We start from the raw sequence: 9137 nt of genomic DNA on the forward strand, positions 1-9137 counted from the left end.
TAGCCGGGGACTGGAAGCGTACGAAGTCAACAGATTCTCAAACCTTTTCCTGAACGTTTTAACTTGCACGGAAACCTCGTGAAAAAGCACACAACGCGATAAGTTCTCAGCGGGGGACAATTAGATTTATTCTCAGTTTCTACGATAAAATCCATTCCAACATCGCCCGTCCCCGCTCGAGTCATGTCGACAGAAAACCCCAGCTACGAAACTTCAGGGCGAGAGATAAACTTTCCTGTTCACGTTGGGCCCGGATTAATCACTGCTTGGCGCACAGTTATACTCACTTTGACATCGCGCGTACTGAATTTATCGCTGAAATAGCACGGCTTCATTAGGAAGGGGTCAAGTCAGTAAAGTATGTCACACAGCTAGATTTGTCAGCATTTACAGTTACAGAGCTGTCGGATCTGTGTTCCTGGATGTCTAACATCGTCTAAGTGAGATGAATGATACGTAGGCTATGTTCTTGAATGTTTCGTGGGTATTTTTCTATTTGCTGTTACCATCTGTGAAATAGGTTAATACTACTGATCGAGTGAGTGAATGTAGTTTTATGCCGTTTTAGCACTGGCCCAGCCACTTCCGACAGATGACAAGGTCGCATCCTAACAAAATTTAGAAATACCATCCATAAACCATCTTACCTTAAACTGTTAGTTACAAACTTAAAAACGTCTAGAATATCAACATTATGGTTCTTACACCACAGATACTAAATAAAATGAAAACGTATACCACTTCAATTGCATTTCGCATTCCCGGACAGAGGTGAATGTGTACATGGCCAACCCCGACATTGTTGGGTCAGCGACGGCCAGTGCACCGGCTATCACTAGAGCTTCTGTACATACAAACTTGAGGTCGGAGGGTCGGATACGGGGGACACCAGGAATGAGCTTTACATGTGTTCACTAGGGACTCGAACCTGGGACTCCGCGTCGTTAGCGAACGCTCTAACCACTTGGCCACCCTACCTTCGTTTCCTTGAAAATCCAACTATTTCAGCTAACGCGTGTTCTCGTCACCCTTAGGTACTTACATTTATCAACGGAATCACATTTAATCATCACGTTTCAGGTTCCAGTTTCAGCTGTTATTTCTATGTAATTAATAGGCATACATTCATAATAGGCTCTTAACACGAAAAATAACACGTCTTAAAATATTATCCACTGCACCATCTGGGAAGTTGCCAGAATTTACGCGAAGGTCATCAGGGTGCGTTACTCTCATCACATTACTTCAAACTGAGAGTTCCTTCCCTTTGCTAATATTTTAACCAGTCGGTCTTTCCGTCTGTATCTCTCTGCATGTTAAACTTTCAGATCCATCTCTTCTTGGAAAATAATATACAGATTTAGTTTTGTATTATAACGGAAACTTTAACACCCACACTGTCCGATGTCATTTAAAGACGTGTGTTTTTTATATACACAAAATATAACACTATTTCTGCACGTTCCAAATAAGTAATAAACAAGATCAAAATTGTGTACCAAGTTTTTTCAAATGTCAAAAAACCAACATTAATTTGAAAAAATGGAACGGAATTAGTTGTAACTAAATGGAATTTAAACTCCTTGATCAATTTTGAACGACACTACGCCCGTGTGGAAAGGGTGATAAAACCCCCAACAGTCAACAACAGAATGTTTATTTTTTTGTGAAAGTGGAATCTAAATACATAATAGGAATATCTACATTTATCAGCAGCCGTAAAAAAGTCAGAAAATTCTTCATTTGGTTCCCGCTCGGCCATTGATGTAACTCGACACCACAAGAAGTTGCAGTACTCATCCGATTTAAGCAAAAAGTCAACAATCACCATTTGTGTAGGAGAAATATTTGTCAATTCGTGTTTACACGTCGCTGTAATCGTTATCTTAAAGAAAGCAAGTTGTCACTTGAACGCAACCGTATCCCCCATACACAAGTTCTCACGCTTAGCGCCCATTAATGCTTCACGTAAGTAAACACGCTCTCTTTCGTAAATAGTTTATACTGCTCTTGTAAAAATAATATCTTCGTAGGGAGAATTTGGAAAATAAGCAAAACGCTCGTACCCATAGCCCCTGATTTGCCAGTTGTTGGGACCTCGTTCTACCTCTATCATAACATCGTTCTGCCTGCACGTACTGTTAGACCCAAAATATTCAACAAAATTGTATTTTTGTTATTTTTTGTCACTCCACGAAAGTCCCTCTACTGTCACTTCAATACAAGATCCGGTTACCTCCCTTCCATTATCTCTCCAAGCAGGACTTGTCAAAATTGCAAATTTGACATCTTGGCACTGAAGATTGTAATCGCATCGGGATATTTCCAGTGAGGCACGAACTGTGGGGGTGGGTGAGAGTGGTGGGGTGGGGAATGGGTGGGGCTTTGCAAAAGATGGATTGTTGTGTCACGGAAGCTGACATTTATGTTAAATTACAATAGAATTAAATTTTAGTGAGGAGAAACTCATTTAAACATATCCTCGAATTTAAAATTCTGATTCACGATTATTTAAATCTGGCAAATGCGTTATTGCATGGAATATAGTAGAGCGGTGTTGTTTAACGTCTATTTGAACACTATTCCACGGTCTATGTGGAATATGAATGAAGCGTTTTTGTGTATTCTAACGTATGATTACTCGATGCCATGTGGAAAGTGGTCAAATGCAACATATGTCATATTTGGGATTTCACTTTCTTAGTAAAGTCCAAATTCTAGTATTTGTTTGGTTGAGTCCCATCCGGGGACTTCCAGACGGGGGTGGTGGGGTAGCCTAGTGGTTAAAGCGTGCGCTCGTCACGCCGCAGACCCGGGTTCGATTCCCCACATGGGTACAATGTGTGAAGCCCATTTTCTGGTGCCCCCCGCCGTGATATCGCTGGAATATTGCTAAAAGCGGCGTAAAACCAAACTCACTCACTTCCAGACGGGGTGGCTGAGCGGGCTGGGTGGCTGACTTTGTGTGCTGGCGATTCAGTGCCTGACTCTGAGGGTGCGGGTTCGAATCCCGGATGGGACTCAACCTAAAAAAGTACTAGAATTTGGACTTTACTAAGAAAGTGAAATCCCAAATACGGCATATATTGTATTCTAACGTAATAATATATTATTCTATCAAGATTGACCGTGGTCATTATACACATCGGTAGTTTAATATATGTAATTTTACTCTTGTTTATTATGTATCTCGTCCATGTAGTTTACGGAATATTGTCAGTGTTCCTACAAGGAACATTTGCGCAATATATACCATTGAAAAAGTAGGGACAAATTCATTTTGCGAGCACACTACTAGCCAATGTAAACACATATGAGAAAAATAATATATATCCACACACATGAAACATGTCCAAAGGAATGGAATAAACTGTCCCATTGTCCTTAATGTTCCTTCAGCATCTGTTTTGTTTCCTTGCCTTCATCATTTGCATTTTATCAGTCTTGCCCAGCCCAGTATCACCCACCTTTTTAATGGAATAATATCTTGTATCTTGTATTCAAGTAGGATCTGCATTGAAGCTAATGTCATACATATTGCCGTAAGGACAGCATAAAATGATTTTCCCAGTTAGCTGACACATAGACTAACGACTGGCAGTTTAATGACACAGTTGCAGTTCGTATTTCGGGTATCTTTGAGAAACTTAATTTAGCATTACATTAATCAGTGCCTGTTGTTACCGTAGCCGGTCATTCAGAATCTCTAGACTAACAGCTAGTCTGTGAAATGAACATATGCTACAGAAATTAAAGTTTAAAATCAAAATTATAAAAAAAACGAGCCCAAAGATTTGAAATCTAGACTTGCCACATGTTCTAGACATGTATGGGCCGTCTTCACAGTCTGTATGACAGACTTCAGGACCTCCTGATAGACGTTTGAACGGATATCCCGATAGATTACATGGAAACAATACTGAAGAGAAGTTGGCGTTGTATATTTCAAGATGTCTATTTCATAAGTACTGACATGCATCTCATGCGTCAGCGTGGAAGGTCAAGTAGCTACAGTGAAGGTTCTGTAATTAATAGCTAGGTAATATACACGTGTAGGTGTACATGTCAGTGCATGTCACTGTCAGTTGGTGGATAGCAACTGTCTCCACGTACAAGTTCCAGCGAGACGACATGGAGTAGTTCCATTAAGGTGACAATCCGATGATTAATTGTTCAATTATGCAGGGGGACAGAAACGAAAATAGAGCGTTCAGACGGCACACTGTCGCTCATGTCATAAACACATCACACGAAAGTGTTGGGTTTTGCTGAAAAACGACGCATGTACCCTGACTCTGCCTTAGGGCACAATATGTAGACCATGAGTTGTAGCCTCCACACCACGATTCGGGGGTTCACGGTTTCTCCTGGTGCAGCTGAAGGGGTCGTTGACGGCACAGGCACTGCTGACATGTACCAAGGTACTTCTTTGTATGCAGAAATGTACTCCATACAAAGTCGAAATACAGAAACTATCCAGTACCGTAAACGAGGAAAGAGTCCCTGTTCCTCAATTCAAACCGAAATTGTATGTACGGAAGGTTCTTCTCGTTTATCTGATTGTGAGTGGTATTGTGCGTCGCGAAATATTCGTCATTTCGTCTTTTCTTATATAACACATGCATATAATACAACATTATGACAGATCAAGAAAACGGTATAATTTGGAATGGACTCGTACTGGGATACGTTTTTGTATTCTGATTTGACAAGGGTACGTTTCTGTATACAAGGGCTACACGTCTGTTGTATGCCTGCAGACAACGAACCCTCCAGCCTTTTTACATGTCGAGCCTAGCTCTACACATACAAGGAGGTATCGATACTTTCTTCACTCGCTCCTTGACATCCTCTTTCCCCACCCCGATCATGTCCGTACCCACTCACGTGTCTGCCCCTCTCCCCTGTCATCCCCCATCTCCAGGACTCTTATGGAGTCTCATTGCAAACACCCTCCAAGATCCCTGCCTTTCTCTCCAGCTTCCCATCGAAGTTCCTTTTCTTGCCCCATCCCCTGACTACTTTCCGAAATCAGGAACGTCTTTGTTCATCCCTTATTCGCCACTACTCCCCACTCCCCTACATACACCTTTTCATTGAAGTGGTTCTCCCACATCAAATAACAATTAAGAACCTACAGATTGGTCAAGTCATCCATAAATCTTGAGAACAATCTATTTCAAAACAAAGTTCACAGGTCACATTTTCAAAGTAGTCCTAAACTACTTTGCAAAACCTGCAACCCTACTAGAACGTCGTCTCTATGAAACGTGCAGTGTCATAGATGATGAACAACACTATATAATATCTTGTATTAAGAATAGGAAAGAAACGGAGTTACTTCTACAAACATTGCTTTTTCACAATAAAAAATTTGCTACACTTTCAAGAAAAGAACATTTAAAAAAAAAATTCAAACAGAAATCCTGAAACTATTTCTGAAACATGTCATGATATTTACAATTGTAAATGAATTCCAAGTATTGCCTCCTATTGCTTCCATGTGATTATACTGCTTGTGATAAGATAAGATACGATAAGATATTTTATTGCATGACGTTCCATTAAGGGTCAGTGGCAATATTCTATACACTACAAATATAAACATAAATGGTACAACGTTATATAAATATACATGATCCTTGTCATAACAGCTAGAAGCTATTGCTACACATGTCAGGTACATAGTGAGACACAAGAAGACACATACGATATAATGTATATAACAATGGCCCAGGGTGATCAAGAAATGTTCTATATTTGTTTGAAATTATATACATAGTAACAAATTATTTCTATACTATTAGGTTGGTCATGAGGTTAAATTTTTCTGTTGTAGAAAGACTTTGAAATTTATTATTTTGAGTTGAAAGGGACTTAAATAAGTGGCACCTTACATCCGAATATTTCGAGCAATACATGAAGTGGTGCCCTTCATCTTCAAGGACTGAGCATTTACTACAGAGACGGTACAGAGAATGCAATGTACATTGTTTGTTTCAGCTGATCCACTGCTCCCCCTCCCCTAAATATTCCCACCGTGTCAACACCCCTCCCCCTTCTGAGAGGTTCAGATTTGAAGGGGGCAGACTAACAGTTTGAAATATAAAACAAACTGTTTTAAAACTGTTGAAATACAACACTTGCATTATTTAACTTTCCTCCCAGGAAACCCAGCAAGGCGCACTCTGACCCTCGCTTCGTTGTGTATCTATCGATGTTTACAAGTGTACCGTTATAAAACCAATAACGACAGACACCCGACACTCAAACTGTGACTAAATTACCTCAATCACCACGTGTTATCTGGCTGCACCGACGATGTAAGTACAAGAGAAAATATTTCAAAATTTGAATCAATTTCTCTCCGCGTCTTATCTCGTTGAAATCTACAACTCGTGTCGGATGCTGATTTCACCGTGTCTCAACATGGGGGTTCGAACCCAGACACGGATGTCAGGACAAGTAGCCTATTAATTTCAGATAAATCCCTGCTCTGTGAGTTCTTATTTTGGAGCTTTCAATCAGCGCGACGCTAAGTGTTGATTTCACAGCGATATCAGCTGGGTCCGTGCCCATGTCATGTCGATTGCGCTGGCGTCGGTTTCACTACCAATTGTCAGATCGCACTGGGAGATGTACATTGCAGCGATTCTGACACAAATAACACTAGACGTCTACTCTTTCTCAGAAATAAAAGTGGTCAAGAACTTTTAAAAACATTGGAGAAAACGGCGATATCGATTGCCAAATGACATTTCTTATTTAAACGCCCTAACAGCATAATTCACTTGAACTTAACCAGATTTATTTTCACCACTGGAACCTTTAAGATACCAAGAACACGCAACTGATGTTAAAGAAGCTGGGTTTCTTCTATTTATCCTAGTTTTTAACTGCTATGTGTTTATTTATCCCTTGTGTGTCTTTGGTGCAGTGTACCCTTGCTGGATAATGTTTGCCGGTATGTTGATCACACGCTTCAAATAGTGAAATATATAGGAATAGGTAACAGACATTTCCACAATTATGTCGAGAAATTCTCCATAAACATATCCAGCTCTGTAACAATAAACAGACAAATATTATCACAGCCTCCACCGGTGACGTCCCTTGGTTGACAGATGCCATTTTTCTTGGCCAACAGAGGGCGTGGGAAAGTTTGCGAATGACCATTTCAATTGACCACGTGATGTCCCGTACATGCGCACTACGCCAGTAACGTTGACGTGAGACAGGGTATACACTGATGCTGGGGCAATGTCTGGTCAGGTTTATCTTGGTTGATTGCATTACATATAAACGGACAACGTAAAGTGTCACGCATTTCACTTTTGAAATGGATCTATGTTGACGTGTGACGTTTAGACATCATTATACCAATTAGATTCTACTGAGTGAAGGTGCCTTTGAAAGTAAAGGTGTCCTATGAAAAAACACGTGCATTTGAAAGAAAATATGTTTTCAACCTTTAGAGGTGGCTGTTGTTTTTGTACATAAATGTATCTTATACTTATTGCATTGCTACTCTGACTCATAATGTATCTCGCATGTATTTACAGAGCATTGTCACTTTTGGGACTTGTACGCAATACATATCTTTTATTTTGCTGAACGGAAACATTAAGTAATTATAATTCACAGGTTGAATTCTACTGATCTTGCTTTTTAGGATTGACAGTGAATGTGCCTAAATTAAGTAATATTTTTTAATAAAACCTTAACGATTCGCACAATTATCAAAATTACACGCTACACTCATATCTACAAATGAATCATTCAAACACCTTGACGACGTATCCATTCATGTTGACTGGACAAAAGGATTATGATGAGTTTGTTTCAGTTTATTTATGATAGTAATAATGTGTGTTTTACTGATTTTGCAAATATGTTCTATATATTGCCGAGATATGTAAATTGGTTATTTTACATTTTGTGTGTTCAAAACAGCAGTATATATATCAGATCGTTTCTTATCTATATGTACAAATAGAAAACTAAAATGTAAATACATGTATCTTCAACCAATTTTCACTTAGCATAACAGTAATTTATTATTTATTCACAGGTTTTAAAAATAACTATTTTCCAGTGCCGTGTAAAATGAAAGTAAACAAGAGTACTTGAGACATCGAAATATGCTATCGACTTGTATTAACATATTTATGACAACCTTCTGCTGCGTCAACACCCGTGACAGCAATATGCGTCAGTCACATTGTCCATCCTGTAACCACAATAAACCGACAGACGAGTGTTAATCCTCTGTTCAAGCCTTTAGACTAAGTCTCCGCTTCAAGTGTAGATCCACGTGGGTTAGTATTGCGGTAAAGGCGATGCGTCAACGTCAAGTGTTGTCTTCGACAACTGTCACTTTCTAAACCACGTGGGAAAGCGTTCTTGAGAATCCCAAACATATTCTCACCAACTAATCATTATGTATTGACCAAGTGATAACATCACTAGAGACTCCGATCTCTGAACAGCTGACCGTTTGTCACACGGATGATGGGGCCACTTAGCCCTGTCAGACTTAGGTCACACGGGATTAGCTCCGCAGTAAATCCCCCGCATTCTGTGCGGAGCTGCGACATGTCATTCTGTGCGGGTTATACGGAATTCTGTGCGGAGCAGTCATTTCCGCTAAGCCTACACGATACTGGTGTGAAGGAATATTGGAAGTATTCTTGTTTTGAGACTGCACGTGTAGTTACGGCAAGGTTGACAAGTGATGTATATTTTCTTGTAAACAGATCACAGGATTGTTTATGTGTCGCAAGGGTCAAATTGGTACAAGTCCCGCGCCCAGAGAAAACGCTGTAGCCCAGTAGGGGTCGACACTTAATTGACGTAAATATTTATTTTTCTTCAAAGACAAATTAATCAGTAAGTGGTTTTGACATAAGTTCTTTACAAGGTGCTAGCTACGTAGTCTTTAGACTGACAGGACTAGAAAACACAATATTTTACTATGTTTCACAAAAGAATAATACAAGGTTGAGCATCACTTAATTTAAATACAGAATACTGCTACTGCTTCTTCGTGTAATGCTATGCAATAAATATCTTATCTTTTCTTTATACGCTCGTCTATTTTAGACTTGTATTGTTTAAAATTCAGTGATAAAAGTATT

Source organism: Haliotis asinina, chromosome 12 (genome assembly GCF_037392515.1).
Source record: "Haliotis asinina isolate JCU_RB_2024 chromosome 12, JCU_Hal_asi_v2, whole genome shotgun sequence".
In the NCBI taxonomy this organism is placed as follows: Eukaryota; Metazoa; Mollusca; class Gastropoda; order Lepetellida; family Haliotidae; genus Haliotis; species Haliotis asinina.